Source organism: Cygnus olor, chromosome 2 (genome assembly GCF_009769625.2).
Source record: "Cygnus olor isolate bCygOlo1 chromosome 2, bCygOlo1.pri.v2, whole genome shotgun sequence".
In the NCBI taxonomy this organism is placed as follows: Eukaryota; Metazoa; Chordata; class Aves; order Anseriformes; family Anatidae; genus Cygnus; species Cygnus olor.
In genome coordinates this window covers 71,413,484-71,431,457 of record NC_049170.1, presented here as the reverse complement: position 1 = coordinate 71,431,457, position 17,974 = coordinate 71,413,484, and the positions used below count along the sequence as shown (strand labels likewise).

Sequence of the window (17,974 nt, the reverse complement as noted above, 5' to 3'; positions counted from 1 at the left end):
AAGAGCACTGACCTCCTCAGACACTCTGGGCCAAATCCATCCCTGGTGTGACAGCACTGGAGTTACATTGGGCTTAATTTTGGCAGAAATATCTGCACAAGCTTTCACAGCAACAAAACCGTGCCTTTCTGAAGTAAGGGTGGTGAAATGAATCAGGTCAAAGGAGACTAAACACTGGGTAAAACCCTTGATCCCAGTTAGGAGTTTTGCCTGCTCAGGGACAGGGTTTGGCTGGCTACGGTAATCATGGGGTGGTTACTGTGTACTCCAGACATTGCATAACTGCCCATTTAATTTACTGCGAATGTTATTCAAAGCTCAGGATTTAATTCTTTTGAACATTAAAGTGTACAGCCCAGTTAACCTCTTCTTCAGAAGTCACTGCGTATTATTTCCACAGAAGTGTTATAATCTTTTTTTTTTTTTTTCTGTTTTAAATTGCAACTTTGGTAATTCTTTTTCCCTCTTAACTATTATTAGATTTTTGTTTTCAACGTGCTTGTGATGTGCATGTACTCCCTCAACCACTGTAAAATTTCCGAAGTCTACCATCAACTCTTCAAAGATCTCCAGGTATCAAGTTAAATATCTAGATTTGTTCTTAGATAAAGTACCAGGTTTTGGTCTCATGACAAAAGTCAGTATATAGTCATTCCAGTAGAAAGGAACAATTTTTAAAATTCTGACTTAAAATTTTTTACACTGCCTGTGTTGTGCTGTATTTCAGATTTAAATTCTTGACAATTCTGTCAAATTTGGTAAAAATAAATCATCACACATTTTACTCCATATTCATTTAATTATTACTTAATTATCATAGTTACAAACCATTTAAAAAAATCCCCCCCCCCTTTTTTTTTCTGAAAAGTTTTTGTTCTTAAAAGGTACTTCAGTGTTTTCGATATATACTTTAAACCCACCCAGTTCCCATTCTTCATCATTTTATTTTCTTGCATGCTCTGCAGGATCCCATTCTTCGCTTTTGCAGTTTGCTCAGCTGAGTTCTGGCCACTGGACCAAGAAGTGTAAAGATGCATAGTTGCAGAACAGCTCATTTATTTTTCCACTGGGTTTGTTTACTTTACCATTGCTTCTTTGCTCTTGACTCACAGAGGTACAGATTCTACCTTGAAGAACAGCACCAGGAGGTAAACTTGTCTTTAGTTTAAAAGTAGACAGATGGCTTTTAGTGCTGTCCCTTCTGGGATCTGAAGGTCAAACAGGGTTGCTTCTTACCTCTGATGATCTGTTCCAGCTCTTCAGTTTCATAAAAAAATATGTTGATTATTCAAAAGAAGGAATTTGGTTCAACTGAGCTCTCTTATCTGTATCATATGTGGAAGCTTAACTGTTAGTAGCAGTAGAAATTTTCTTCTCATTAAAGCCATTAAATGGCTTTTGAATACACAGAAATGGCAGATCTGTTGGAAAGAAATAATTTACATAGAATTTACTAAAAATATAATCTACCACCCTTTTCAAAAAAAGGAAACAAGTCACACTCAAATGGCAATATAACCTGCTTCAGTGATATCAAATAGTTTGTTTTGGATTTGTCTGGATTTTATAATAGTTGATGTTAAGATTTCTGGGATTTGTTAAGGTACTCTTTTTATTTCACTGGTATTTATGTTTCTTAAACACTTTGTAAAGAAAGAATGGCTTTTTTTTACTAATGCACATAGTAATTGGAATATTATTCTAACAACATTTGTCTCCCTTTGCCAAAGCAATTACATCATTGTAAACTACATCACTTTAAAGCCTCCCCAGTAGAACAGAATGAATATTGTAGCTAAGATTCCCTTCAGAGGAGATAGTAACACTACCATGTTTCACAAACTTGCCAAACCGTTCATTAAAGTAACGCAAGGTTTTATTTCAACATCCTTGACACAAAACATCTCAAGTTTTCTCTTGAAAATCTAGTAAATTTTTTTTTTTTTGAAAAATACTGCTTGTTTATTTATTCATTTTTAAGTGGTTAATTCTGAAACAAAACTTTAGGTGCCCTATGGAAATCTTTTATTTTTTGACTGAATGAAATGCTGTTTCAAAAGTCACTTTGGGCTAACTCATAATTAAATTCCTTTTTTTGTTGTTGTTGTTGTTGTTTTGTTTTGTTTTGTTTTTCCTTTTCAAAAGTACCTGTGACATGACAAAATAAGCTGTTGGCAAAATTCTGCTCTTTAGATTGCCGATGTCATGTAAAATGGACTCCTTAAAAACAAAAATTAGACTCTTGTGTATATCACTGATTTTTTTTCTTCCAGTTATCAGCAGCATTCAATGCTTAGTACTTGTATACCCATCTTTCATTTTCAAATGCCTTGCTTGAACATACAAATGGATCTGATTTAAATCCTCTGCACAACCACAGCTGTAGCATGTGAGACTGTGGAAAGGAGGAAGGAATAGTCCTACAGACTTGTTACTTCTCCCAGTAAACCCAAAACTGGTGCAACTTTTGTATGAAGACCTAAAAACTGTTAATGAAGGTACTGACTCATCCGTTCTTGAATCAAGCCTTCAAATCAGTTTTAGTGCCCAATAGTGCCAAGAAAAGAACTTTGACTATTCCAAAGCAATGCCCAAGCTGTTTCTTCCAGAGCTCAAACAAACTGAAAAGCATTTCTGTGAAACAGCAGGAGAATTCTGGGTAATGATGGATGAATAAATATGCTCAGCATCCTGCTTTCCTTCAGAATTCCTACGTACAGTGCACTGTAGTGAATATTTACATTTCAATACCCAGCATGCTTCCTCTGCTCTTTCAAAGCTGTCTTGAATGAGCCCTGAAGCTGCCCAAAGAGGGTTTGGGCTTTACCGGGTATGCGAGTATGATTTAAAACAGGGAGGTTTGTTCTATTCTCCTATCCCAAAACTGTCAGGAATGTAACAGTATAACTCCTTTGCAGTAGTCAAAGATGCCTCTTTCTTGACAAATCTTCTCCTGAAAGCCATAGCACTATAACACTACTTGAAGTTATTTAATTTATTAAAAAGAAATATGACTTCATGTGACAGGTATGAGTTGATGGTTTAATAATATATGCTATTGGGTGCAAAATGGTGATATATCTCTATTGTCATGTTTTTCATTCTTTTGAAAAAATATACCCTTATGCTAGAGTGATCTCTTGTTTGTCTATCAAGGTATTAGTCAACTGACTAGAAGGAGAAGGTCCATTTAAGACTAGGCAATATCTTGGATTGGATTTGTTTGCAGAGGCTTACAAGCTTGCGTGAAGAACATCAGAGTTACTTAAAAATGTATGTAAATGTTGAAAACATTTATTGTAAGAATCTCCCAAATAATGTGATTGACTTGCATGTCTTCTAAGTAGTCAGTGACACAAGGTGTGTGGCTATGCATTTGTCACTGATTAGACCAATTAGATCCTGTTAATGCTTCTGCGTTACAGAAGCATTCATGTTGCATATTGGGCTAGGCACAGTGGGTATATACATTCCTCTGGGAAAAAAGCACGTGTCCTAAAGAATTTATGATCTGGGAAGAAAAATTTACTATTGTAAAAAAAAAAAAAAGAAATTAAGACAATGTTAGATCAAGACAACAGAGAGAAAAACACATAAACCCATCAATCCTATGTCATTGTGATTTAAATGAGTTTGAATAGTGCAATGGTTTAAACATTTTAATTTAAAAACAAACAATCAATAAATAAATAAATAACCACAGCAAGACCTTCAGTTCTGCATCCATGAAGAATCACAAGCCATCACTCCCTGCACCAGCACAAACATGTCGGAACCTGTGCAGAAATCCAAGGGGGTGCACAGGTTGCATGAGGAGTAACGTGGAAGAGGCACTGTAAAGTTAGTTATATGCACATGGATGAAATATGCATAAAATAAATGCAGCTGTGATCACTCTATAAATAGTTCTTTTAATAAAGTTTTAGTTTGATAAGTATGAAACCCTTTCATGTAGTAACTTAGTATAGGCAATATTAAAGAGGATGAATCTCTCCTATATCCAGGAGCTGTGGTGCCCTATGTGAAAGAGATAACTGAAAACTAATCAGAAACTGAAGCGTTCTGAACACGCCATGTTTTAGTTTGGAAATAAGAATGGAAGCCAGCCTAAACATTATATAAAATGCAAAATTCCCAGGTAAGTTTTAGCTTGGAGTGAGTAGGCATACAAAATGTTGGAGCTGAATCCATTTTTTTTTCAAGCAAAGGGAAAGATTCTCATTGTCTTCACTGGACTGTGGTCAGTGGATTTGGATTTTAGTAGACTGTAAGAATTGGAAGAATGATAAGCTTTACAATATATTCATTAGATTTCCATTTTCAGTTACTGAGATCACTTAAATCTCTTTGCATCAGCCATACCTTTTTTAAATGGCTATTAAATCTAAGATTTCTCTTTTTCTTCTCTGTGCCTACCTGTTTGATCTATTAACATTTCAAGGAAATTTATTAATTTATGTAGGTCCAATATAAAGCTCAGCAGGACTCTGATGCTCTCTGTGGCATTACGACATAGATCACATACTGCCATTCTACTCTGTACAGGGATATAATGCTCAACAATAAAGAAGGGAAACAATGTCTAAGGGATCCCAGGCAAGGGAGTGAGAAGCAGGTAAATGCTATATTCCTCACATTAGAAGTGGTTAACTTTTAATTTTAATGTTGGAGTGGACCATTAATTTCACTGAAACAGCCTGTGTGTTGAAATAAGATCCTTCATAAATGTTTGAAGGATAAAAATTCCTCTTCTCTCTGAATATGTGTTTACACATTTTAATAGCAAGGTTTACAATTACTTATTTATATAATTCTGCCAGGAGTCCAGTGTTGTGCAGAAATGAAAGAAATCCCAAATCTCCATGTTGAATCATTATTTTAAGTATTTTAAGAACGTTGTTTATCCACTTTTAACACTTGCAAAGTAATTTCATTTGATAAATACAAAATTCCACATTTTATTTCAAATGTTAAGGCAACAAATTTCTGAAACAGCAAGACAGAATGATCGTTGTGGTGTCTAGGCTTGTTAGGAATAAAAATGGATGATTGTCAAACATTCATCAGTGTTCACTGGTTTCCATGGAATCTTTTTCTGTAAGAAGCAAGATTTTTGGTGTCCTGAACATAGTGGCACCATTTAACTTCTCAACAAAAGATGTTGCATTTCTGCTTTGCAGTGCAATTGGACAAAGCACAGTATGTTGCATGAAGAATGTTTTATTTTAAATTGTTGTTAAATCTGCCTCTGATACTCAGAACCAAATAAATTTTGTTTTCTTCTAAATCTAATCACCTGTTAGGTGGAATTTTCCTGATGGTATTCTTTTTAATAGGGGTTAAAATTTCTTGTTTCCTGTATGAACCTCTTGGTAATAACATGAAAAAATTCAGTGCCTGTAAAACCAAGTTGGCCCCTTTATTATGAAAATTATTTATACAGATGTAGCAGCAGAAGCTCCACAATTCTCATTGCAGATGAAGCCTTCCCTGATGCAATCTCTTCTTTTCTTTTTGAGTTTCAGAAAAGTAGCAACAATCCTGTTCCTCAAACTGCTTATTTACATTTGAATCGAAAATTAAATAACATTTGAGGAATTTTTTTTTCTGCAAAAATGAGGAAGTCATTCCTTTAACTTCAGCAAAGGCACTCTGCTTTGTATCAATGTACAAAAGGGTACAGTTCAGCTCAGGTTAGAAATGCCCTGTGCATGCTGGCTGGATTTGTTCTGCTGAAGAAGGGGTTTTTGTTGTTGTTTGTTTTTGTCCTAAATAAAACCTTAAAAGATTGCAATTATAAAGGAAAAGATCAATATTTTATAACAACAAGGCCTATTTTACAGAGCTGGTAACTATGTTTATTTCTAATTGAGACCATTTAGCTGTTCTGAAAATTGGTCATTATCTTTAGCCATCTAAGCACACGGGACTGATTTACAGACCTCTTATATTAAGTATCTGGAGTTTCTATTGATTTCATGTCTGAAAATCAGGCATTTTTTATTTAGCTGCTAATTGAAGCTGAGCCACTAACTTAAAGATCTCCAGTTTGAAAATTTGGCTTTGACTTTTAAATGCAAATGCTTTATGTAAAGCTGTAGTAAAAATGGAGAAACTGGGGTATCCTGGGGTATTTCACTGTTTGTCTCAAATATTTCTTTTTGAACAGTTTCAGTCACCTTCCTGCAGTGTTTTTAAAAGGTACATGTGTTGTGTTACACAAAATACAACAAAAAATATCAGGAATAATTTCCAAGACACAAAACATTTTGTGAAAGTTTGAAAGCATCAACGTATTTGAAAATATGTTGAAAGAGAATGGATTTATATGACACAGACACTGGTCTGGAGGCTTGTTAATACGGCATTAATGTCCCAAGATGTTTTTCTTCACTGTAATTGCAAACATTCCAAAATATCTCTACCTGAATCTATCCTAAAAATTGAAGAGTCAAGGCAAACACTCTCAGGAATACAAATGCTGAGCAAAGTATGTTGTCTTGAATATTTGCTTCTGAAAACAATCAAATGATTTACATTAAAAGGCTGGTCTCTATGTTTTTCAGATGGTGTATTTGCCAAGTAGTGAATATGTCCTAAGGCATCTTTAATTTGAACTGTGTGGTTTAGATACATAATGGTATTAAATGGAAAGACCTATGCTAACACAACATTCAGGCTGAAATCATTCAATTGGTACATGCAAAAATTAGGGTTTCCCATAATGTCAGCATATAAGGTGTTCATGTTACAGTAGCTGTATGTCTTGTGGAACAGATTTAGTGACAGTAGTGAGTAAGACATTAAACCAAAAGAGAGAGAGGGTAACCAAAAAGAGAGAGAGAATAGCTGGTGACATGTCCTAATCCTGCAGTCAGATATTTATGCTTGACTGCATAAGCAGCTGTTCCTGCTCATGTCAGTGGAGCTATACAATGACATATGGAGAGGCCTTTATCACGATACAGCACTGGAGTTTGTCTCTCTTCTCTAGATAGTTACCTATTTCCTATTTCCATCTTTACAAGTGTTAATCTTTAAATTAATCCTATATAGTAGAGAGATGCTATTATCCTTGTAGTCTTACATTTAAAATCTTACAGTTGAGAAACAGGAAGATTTTAGGAGGGGAAGAAGGAGAATTCATCCCTCATCTGAAAATTGCCCATCTCTTTAGGTTGGTCACCTAGGCTTGCACCATGCTTGAAATAGCGTGGGTACTTATTGCATCCTGTGGCAGGCAGGATGAACTTTGTGTAGAGGCTGGTCTCTCTTATTCTACTTTAAAGAAGAACCTAGATGACTTTTGTAGACTAGATATTGAAAATTTCAAAGGGTTTAAAATAATTGAGAAGAATCCTGAAATGACCGATCTAAGGTTGCAGAGAAAATTCTGCGGCTCAGTCTCATCTACTAGAAGCTTACATTCTCCCCTTTGGATGCCATGATCTGTCTTAAGGATGGCCACCTTAAGTGATGTTTCCATCACTGACATCTAGCATTTCCTGAGACTGTCAGTGCTTGTAACTATGCAAATTTAATTGAGGATTTAATAATAGACTAACCACATGTGTGTGTGTTGGGTGGGGGGGGAACATGACATATGTAGATTTTGTTTTTCTCCTTAAAGCTAGATATTCTTAAAAAGAAAATGATATTTCCAAAAGTTCTTCAGCCTGAAGAACTAGCTGGTCTGGTACTTTTACTTTTCCAGAAAATTTGAAAGCTGAATGACTATTCAGCTATAAGTGTTATATTTCTGGTTCACATATGGGCTAAAGGAAAAAAAAATGTTCAGAAGTGCCAGGTATTAGTCTTGCCCTTCTCATAGTGAGAAAGAGTGCCGAGTAACTTCAATGAGAGAAACATCAATTCATTGTCAGTAAGGACTTTCAGATGTTCCCTGCTTCTGATTTGTGCATGTAGGTTTTGTACCAATGTGACTATTAGTTTAGAATGGTGTAGGGTTTGGGAAAGACATTTTTGTGTTTTTGCTTTTTCAATCTAGGTAGACCTAATTGGACCTAATATAAAGAAATTTATCCCACTGTAGTGTATTCTCTTCCTTTGTAGGGATCATCTATACTGATGTAAATAACAGTATTTTGTGTTAATTAACTTTAACAAACGGTAATACAGCTTCTGTGTCTAGACAAGACTTTTGCAAACCACATATGCAGGTTTAGCAAACAATAAGTCCACTGTAGCTTTCTGTGCTACCTTTGCAACAGTAGATTTTTAGGCTATCATGTCTCTGGTTCAAACCCAAATGTTATTTTTTAAACAAATAAGGATAACTGTATTTGTTAAACATGGTGCATCTGATCTAACACCTACTGCAGTTGTTGTGGGTATTTCCCTTAAGGCCCCTGGGCTTTGGATTGGGTTGTAGGTTTTGTAAGTTTCATAAAACACTCTTTTAGAAATGGTTGAGTAAAATGACTCACAAATACAAATATGTTTTACTGTAGCTTCCTTTTTCAACACATTTGAACACTCTCTCATAGCTAATCTCTACAAAAATAGACCACCATCAGGCAGAAATTAAGAATAAGAAGTTTCACTTCAAGAAGTGAGTGTTTTTAGAAAGTTGTGAGCACATTAAGGTAGTGTTATAACATGGAAACTATCTTGCAATCTGAACCACTGTGGTCACTGATGTTACCTGCTATAATTAACTTAGCAAAGTGAGTTGAAATGCTTATACATCTGGGCACTTAACAAAAACAGATTTAAGCATCAATTTAAATAGGCAAAATAACTTTGCGCTCTCTTTTTGTGATGATCTCAATATTACAAAACCAATGCATTGCAGCATATTTTAAATTCCATTTTGCATCTGTGAAGTCATACCCTTTATTAAAGACTAATCACTTGCCAATTTGATTTGAAGAACAAAAAAGAACAAGTGAGCATCTGGGAAGAAAATATATAAATGTTGACTTAGATTAACCAAATAAATCCCTGAAATGATAGAGGAATCATTTGGCTATGAAAAGTATTCACAGCCTGAGATCATGCATGTCATAATTGATTGTGGAAAAAAATGTATCCTAAAAAACCATCAAGAGCATTCATAGTTATAATATGCTCTTACCTCTTAACTCCAGAGTCTGTCCATGTGTGTCTGTCAATGTGTAGGTATGACTCCTGTAACAACGATCATGAAACATCCATCCCCAACTGGAACATTTTGGGACCATATACCATCATTCAGATTTACTGAAAATTCGTAACACTGTAATGTGGTCATTGCTAGCTTAAGCAGATTCCTTTTGGATACATTCCAAAAGGGGTTAGCTGAAACGCTAGGGTTTTTCCGTAAGGTGAAGAAAAGATTACTTAAGGTTGTATGAACCAAAACCAAAAAATATTGTGTTGGCAAAGCAAAAAGTGTCAGCACAGGCAGCAGCAGTTACCATTTGGCTAACCAAGTTGCTCAGTCTAGCGAAGTCTGAATGGCAGAGTTCCCCTGTAATAGCACCCATGTGTGATGTACATTAGTATTGTTGAGTAGTTTAACCAGTGTGCTATTTCAGAAAAAGCTAGCAAGGATCTCTCTTAGCAACCGAGGGTGCAGTTTCACATTACACCTAATACAGTGTGACTGCAGGCTGCTAAGAATATGAGCAATCCCCATCCATTACCCACAGCTGTAACTTCCCACACTCTTCCTTCCTCTGAGTCTAGCAATTGTGTGGCCATAGGGCAAAATGGTTCAGCTTTCTCATCTGATGGAAAACAAATCTTTATCTTTCTCTCTCTTTTTTTCTCTCTTTGTGTCTCCCCCACCTCTACCTCCTCCAGTGGCGGATGGATATTTGTCAGATCAGCAAACTGAGCCAACCCCACTCGCAGCTGTGTGTCTACAGGATCCAGTGTAAATGCAAGGCAAGGGGTGGGAACCCACAGCTGGGCCAGGAGGATTGTTTGAAGTGGTCCCAGGTAACATACCAGATCTGCCAGTTTGGGGAGGAATCAAGTTCAAACCTAGCCTGCAGCTATACCGCAATCAGTAGCTATCATTAGATGACATCAGATAAAGCTGTATTATACTCAAGTTTAAGGTCAATATTATACTCTTTTCAGCACATTTCCACATCAGGCTACTACATGCTGCTTTGATTCCACACGAGAGGGCTTGTTATCATATTTTTCATCCCCAAAAGGGGACTGAAACACAGGCTTAATGCTTTCTTCAGTCAGGGTTCCAGAAATATGGTTTGCCTGGTTTCTCTGATTCATCTGTGATCAGTGAGTCAGAGTGGCTTTGGGAAGTGGATATTTTTTAAATGATCCAAGTTTCCTGTTTTTTAAAATGCAAAATAATTGAGATCATTGAAAAAGATCTTGATACTTCCAAACATGGCTAGCTCAATAGATCTGCTGGATTTAAGATTTCATGCAATGCTTCTGTTCACATATGAAGTTATAGTTCACATAGAAATATGGGCTGAGCATGACAGATTTCTTCTTAACACTATCTAAAAGTCCTGAGTGTGACAGCATACTTCTAAGAAAGGACAAAAGGTTTGTCCAAATTCAGAATCCTTTAAGGAAGACAACACAGAAACTCAGAATTCCACAGGCAAAAAGGCAAATTGGATGTCTGGTAGGATAAAGGAAATATTCCCATTTTTTACAGCTGGAAGAATGCAGGAGAATAAGAATTTACAGAGGAAGCCTGTAGGAGAAGCAGGAATTGAATAGAGGTGTTCTAAATGCCAGTCCAGAGGTTAATCTTCCCTTCTTTTTTGAGAAAAAAAAAAAAAAAAAAAAAAAAGGAACAGGAAAAAATCTTCAGTTTTATTTAAGTTTCTGAGATTTCAAAATGTTTTCTATTCCATATGAGCCAAAAGCTTTAGATTTTTTTTAATTTTCATTATTTATTTATTTATTTATTTATTTATTGAAAAAGTCAGTAAAATCCTGACATCTCTCTTCTGGCCTACTGGATGCTGAGTTACTTGTAGGAATTGAAAGAGTTTCACCACGAAAACCTGACCTCTGATTTCCTCTCTCTGCTGCTTTGCATGTAAATGTCTTGGTGTGACTTCCAGGGCCTTTTATGTTCTATCCCTACTCTACTTACCATCTCTCAGGCTGTATTTAGAAGCGTGACTGAGGTGCCATGATCATATGGCACAGATCATTAAGCAATATACTCTTGACAGGTATTGTCCTGATGTAAATCAGCTGTAGCAGAGACTTGGAACTTTTATAGCTCATATCCCACACCAGCAGTCCCATCACTAGACCATATGCGACCCTAAGGTAAATGAATCTGGGCCTCCCCTTTCAATCGGAGATGTCATTCTTGTCAAAACTAAGAGCAGTCTCAGTTGCTACAGTGGGGACTGTGAGTGAGGGGTTTCAGAGGAAATTTTCAGATATGCTATTCTAAAATGAAAAGTTTGAGTCAGAAAATGCCCAACAAGAGATGATAATAAGCATTTCTTCACTTTTAATAAAAAAGACACTGATTTGATACTGCATGTAGGGCATGGGGAGACAGTCAGAGAGCTGCCTAATTCGTCAGAATAGGCTAGAGCCGTGCAGAGTCCACATCCAGCCTGGGATATGCAGAGAACAAAAGATTACACGCTGTCCCTGATTGGTGTCCTTTACACAGGGAGCTGCCACTAAAGTGCTCCTTCATTTCAGAGGAATTATAGCTGTTTAAGGGTGTGATATAGCTGTGAACAAGAAAGGAATGTGATACAAATTGTTCTATGCAGAATTCAAACTTAGCTTGTCACTGCCTCTGCATGTGCTTCAGCAGTAGCCGTTTGCGTAGTCCCACAACAAAACATCTAAATTATGCATTTTTACATTCCCTGGATAGCTAAACCCTGCCACTGACTTCAGCTGAAGTAATTTTGACCTCACGAATGCATTACAAATGCTTTGTTAGGTGACCACCAGAGGTTGTGGAAGCAGACGGCTGCTCAATCTGCAGCTTTAAGGAGCAGACGGTCTGATTTGCAAATATCATTGCTCCCTGTCTTCTTCTGTTTAGGGGACCAGCCTGAAGAAAACTATCCTCTCTCCTCCTACCCTCTCACCCCCTGACCAAAAAAAATACTGAGATCTTTACCCAGCACTGCACACAGTGCCTGTGCTATCAGAGCTGGCTGTTGCACAGGGAAAGAAAACATAGAAAAGGAAAATAACAAAAACGAGCTCAGTTACCAGAAGGGACTTTAAGGAGTTAACACCAGCCACATATCAAAAAAAGCAGATCTCTAAAATCCTCCACAAGGGTGAGGATTTGTATGGTTATATCTGATGGAAGGATTTAATGGGCAGGGTCACTGGCCTAAAACAATAAGAAGGGTGGAAAATCTTGCAGCAAGGAACAAAGCTGCAAAATAAATCAAGATTTGATGAAGAATAAAACCAGGAGGAGATTATGGAGAAAAATAATGAAAGAAAAAATAATATAAGAGCGAGGAGAGAAAGTTCACAAGAGGTGTAAAGAATGGAGTTTCTTTTAAATACTGCAGGCAAGATCTTCACTTCTTTGTGCAACTGGAAACAAATCCAGCAATCGCTGGAGACTGAGCCCAGAAAGCTCTTTGTACCCCTGCCAACAAATTCATAATGTGAAGATGGTGCTCTTCTAAACAGAAGGATAAGATTCTGAAGAAGGCTGTAAAATTTTGGGGGCAGGACATGAAACAGAAATGTTTCAGGATCCATCACTGGCTACTTTAAGGGAGAAGGAAGAAGTGAGCAGCATTAAAACCTGCTTTAGAACAGCAAATATAAAGTACAGAGTTTTCCTTTCAAATACAGTTTTAAATATCAAGGGCACATCATAAAAGAGAAAAAGGAAGAGATTAAATCCCTGAAGAACTGATTGTGGTTGGAAAGCTGTCTAGAAATACAACCTGAGTCCAATGTAGAAAAGAGACAGCACCATGACATTGCATAGCAAATTCTTATTGCCAACAGAAAGGTGAGATTAAAAGACAGGGATAAGAAGACAACAAACAAAAAATCACAAGCATCTGAGTATTCAAGAAGATTTGATTAAGTGTTAAAAATAATATGAAGGAGAGAATAAGATGTAGAAGGCAGAACATCACAGCAAATAATAGAAGTGGAGTTGAACTCCTGGAAATGGAAGTGGGAAAAGGGGAATTCTGAGGCAGAAAGGAAAACACTGGGCAAGAGAAGGTGCAATTGTAGCAGAGGAGAAGTGAGCCAGGATACCAGCCTTTGACAAATATGTCACAGGGTCACAGATTCACCCATGTTTGCAGTCAAGAATTTTCCACTGCTCCCCTGAGGAGGGGCTAACCACCCCTCTCCAGAAGAGGACCAGGGGAATTGAATTTTCATACTTTTTCTGCAGTAAGGAATATTTGGATTTCTAGAGGGATGACAAGGGAAAGTGATTAGGCAGTCAGGGAATGCTGAAGGGGAAATGCTTTGGAACCAAAAAAAAAGAAAAAGAAATGGTACATTGAGAAGACCTAGAAGAAAGGTAGATTTTCAGTGTCTCTTATAAGGAGGTAATTATTTTTAAAATAAGATCCTATTACTGCATATTCAACCATTTGTAATGCTTAAACTGAGAGAATACTTTGAAAATGAGGAAGAATAAAATAATATTTGTAGAATAGGAGAACCAATGACAATTACTCTCATAAATTTTTAAAGACCTTGTTGAGAGGGGACTTTACAAACAATAGAGTGCTACACCTGCCATTGTTCCATTACAAGAAAAATGCATGTGAAAACCATGGGAACTGAGCCATTCCTGTTTGTTGAGTGGGAGAGAGGTGGGGCAATTTTATTGGCTTAGTATATTGTGTTTGTCTTTGAAATCAAGTTGCTAGATGAAGAAGGCAGATGTGTCTGATCAAAAGTTACCTATAGGTAACAAAAGGTAACAAAAGGTAATGAAGGTAACAAAAATTGCTATCATAAATGTTTCCTCTTTCCTTTTTCAACTTCCTTGTATAGCTTTTTAGATTTCTGGTAGCATTCAAGGAAGTAGAAGTTACCTTCCTGGGGGAATTTGTAATGAAGTCCTAGATCCAGCTGATGAGAGATCAGAATGGTTGAGAACTGTCTGGAGCAGGATATTTAGAAAGGTTACAAATATGTTAAAAGAACTGGATCTGAGTAATATTTGGAGGGTGATGAATCATGATTTTAGAAACTCCACTTACTATTTCATACCAGAAGATACACATTCTATAATGGGTATGCTATACGAGTTGTGTCTGTCTATATCAACTTACCTCTACATCTATAGCAGTGATCAGATGGTCTGAACACTCCTTTGATAGATCTGACCTGTGGAGCAATTTGGGTTCAGCCAGCTGCTATTCATAGAGACTAGAGGCAGTTCCTTTATATGACCAGTTAAAAGTACAAGAACTAGGGAGCAATTTTCAGAAATATTTAGGAGACAATGGTAAAAGCCATGAAAAAAAAAATATACAAAAAAAAAAAAAAAGGAAAGGTGTGCTGGCAAGACCAAAAGAAGAGGTAAGAGGCATCCTTGTCAGTAAAGCTTCCTCCCTTTAGAAGTCCAGAATACAAGATGAACAGTATTTAACAAAGGCTTGTTTTGGAGAGTGTAGTTTTAAAGCAAGGAGTGGATATGCCTTTAAAAATCCAAGATGCTTAAGGTTTCAGTCCCTGGTGATTTAAAGTCTGAGTTTTACAAAGGCTTTAGTGAGTTTTCACTCCTGTATTAGTAGGCATTTAATGTGATCAAGCCAGGAGGACACGATGCTTCCCCTAGGAGAGAAATAGGGAGAATTGTAGCATGTAAAGGGAAGAGAGAGTACAGCAACTACTTGTTGTATAGATCTGTATCATTAATAAATAGTAAAATGAAGTGGAAAGACATTGGCAGATTGAGAAATAAGTATAATACAAGTGACTATACAGTACCAAGTATTTCTCATCTTATTTGTTAAGATTGCTATAGGTAGATGGACTGCGTACAGACGAATGTCCAAACAGGCTATAGCACTGCATAAAAACAACATCTCTCTGCACCCCCCAAAAATTGTTTGATCAAATAGAAGGGAATATATGGAAGACATGGCTTGAGAAATACCTTACAGTTTTCTGTTTTGTGCAAGAACTCCTTAACTTTGGAAGAGTCAATGGAACTTACCACAGATTGATTTAGTTTTATAAGAAGAGTTATGTAAAACAACCTGTACCAAAGTATGCATTTTTGCTATTGTACTTTCTGTGTTAGAACAGGATTTCCCTCAAGGCAAAAGGCAGTAAATATAAATGTGGTAAGGCAAAAATGCAGGCTATATACATCCAAGGAGCTGAACCTGGAGCGTTAACTTTCAAGTTGGAGGTATTCAAACTGATGACAATAATAATCAATCAATAAATATATCCTACTACTTCGGTACGACAGTATCTGTGATACTAATCTTGTGCCCTGCTGTGCACAGCTGGGCACAGCTCTGGCTTTGCTGTGCCTCTGGCCATCCATCCGTTGTCCTGAGGAGGGCTTTGCTGGGACATCACCGCCTGCTAGGCAAGGCTGAGCTTCCCCTCCCCTCTTCTGTCTTGTGGCTCTCCTGGTTCTCCTGGAAAAGCGTCATAACAGAGCAGAGGTTTTGTGTTTGTGGCCACTGGATACCTGAAGAAAATGGTAGAGGGAAGAGCCTGTTCCAGGGATTGGATTGTTTTGTGCCCTGAGTGAAGGAAAGGAGAGGAGGAAGTCACTGCACACTTCTGTAGCTTGAGGGGAACCTTAGCCAGCCCCTGCTGAGCTCACACTCCTTGGGTGTGAGGGCTCCTGAGAGAAGAGGAGAAGACCCCTTTCTACCACCTTTGGAGCATCACTGACCTCTTATCCAGAAAGTTTGAAAATACTGTGATATTGTTTGGAGGGAAAAGTATTACAAAGGACTCAAATAACCTTTTAGCACTTAACTGAGCATTGCTCTGAGGAAAGTCTACTACTGGATGGGAGAAAAGATGTCAGGTCAAATCGCTAGAGAAGAAGCAAAGAAGAGGAACAGATACTGAGAAATAACAGATCACATTCCCAACCACTGAGGTAAGCAAAAGTTCACTGTGCGGCTTGCCTATGCTCCTAACCATTTTCTTTGACTTTTTTTTCTTTTTTTTTTTGAAAACTTTTGATGAAGATGCTTATATCTTAAGGACTGCTGCTTACTGAAGGTATGACCTGTCATACCTTCAACTCCATGTAATTCCTGTGCAATTACTTCTCTTTGGCCACCATTGTGGTTTGTTTGCATTTTAGTCTCCTAACACTTATTTAAAATGTCAATTCACATTTCTTCTTTGCACTCTAAAGACTTTCCTCTTGCAGTCTACCAGACCCTGCTTAGGAGGGTGTAAATAGCTAGCAGTGGCAAGTGATAGCAAAATGCAGTTTACAGCAACTATTCTGGAGCATGGTAAAACCTTGGGCCTGTTCCAAACTTGCAGACAGGCAGCTGAAGTACCAGCTAGTCATACCCTTTAGAAAAAGATTGTGCACTGTTGAGCAAAAACTATATATGAACACTGCAGTGTGGGACAGGTTCTTGGAATAGTTTCCTGTGGAAAAATTGATTGCTAGTGCACACTGTCTTCCATCCAAAGTATCCATGGCAATATAAAATATGTTGTAGGTTTAGTATGGAGAGAGAAGTTGAGGCTGGAGTGAAGACAGTTTAAACAGGAAACCCACATTTCAAAATGCTGTATATGTAAAGCAACTCCTTTTCCACTGGTTTCTTTTGCAGAGGCTGCTGTTGTTTAGTTTGACTTATTATTTGCTTTTATAATAACCTATATATTTACGAGGGATCAGTCCACATACAAGCCTCATTTTATGCCCATTTGCTACCATTTACACCACATTACAAACTCATTTACAAAGGGAATGTGAAAACAAATGTGAGCCCTATGGAAAGCCTCACTGAGCCCCTGTGTGATTGCAGCCGTATGTAACAGCTCATAAATGGTGTCGGCTAGAGACTAGGCTTAAGTACTACAGCACAGGAGCTTGTCATTTCCTTAACCAGATTGCAGCATCTGTATTTCCCTTGCCCTTTTCCTGGTGCTGTTAAGCCAGAAAATTCTTTCTAGAGCAGTCATCTTAAAAGCCAAATAGCTCCTTTGGAACAGTTCATAATGCTGTCATCTTTAAAATATGCCATTGTGCTATAAAGCGCTCTTAAGAGCTGCAGTGTTGCTGGCTTGCATACTACACCGAGATACAGAGGAAAATCAAAACTAGAGCCTCCAAAACAGTCACTCCACCAGGTGAACTGTCATAGATGCACAAGTTCGGCATGTAAGAAATTTTTATGTTCTCACTCAGCATGCTGAAATCTGCCACATCCCAGTCTGTCCACATCTCCAGATATATCTGTTAGCTGAGTCAGTCCCTGGAGCTCCATTTCACCACAGTCAGATATGCCCTGCTGAAGATAATACTATAATTTTCACACGTATGAAGGAATACAAAATGGGGGAAGGTGCCTGTGTTCATAGAGATCCAGCCACGCTTGTCAAGACTGAAGCCCTTTCTTCCAGGTTATTCACTTAGACACAGGAGTATTGCATCTGAGGCATCAATCAGCTTGCAAACCAGAGCTGCAGAATACTAATGTCAGAAACAGCCTTCCATGTAAACAGCGTTGATCTGTTTTGGGGGTAAACCATTCCTTTTTTTATTGTTGTTGTTTAAATCTAAACATAGTTCAGGAAGTGTTAGTTCTAGAAGGCACCCATGTGGCTGAGCAACATATACCAGTTGCAGCCTCAAAAATAGCTGAGAAAGCAAAGGAAAAACTGATCTAGCTGTTAAGAGTAGGAAACTTACTGTTACGTGTCTTGCTCACTAGACACAATCTGTAAGAGAAAAAAACAAGGCCAAGAGAAAAAAAGAAAAAAAACACCACAGAACCAAAGCCAAGAGAACAACTAGAGCAATTAAATGAAACACTCGTTCTCTGGT

At 37.4% G+C, this 17,974-nt stretch overlaps 1 long non-coding RNA gene across 1 annotated transcript; it reads right to left on the bottom strand.

The window, feature by feature from the left end:
• Positions 1 to 779: 779 nt before the first annotated feature.
• On the bottom strand, positions 780 to 9,400 carry LOC121065699. Its single transcript, XR_005817264.1, has 2 exons — positions 9,098 to 9,400; positions 780 to 1,421 (listed from the first exon to the last, which is right to left on the bottom strand). It is a non-coding gene; the product is annotated as an uncharacterized LOC121065699 (long non-coding RNA).
• Positions 9,401 to 17,974: the final 8,574 nt, after the last annotated feature.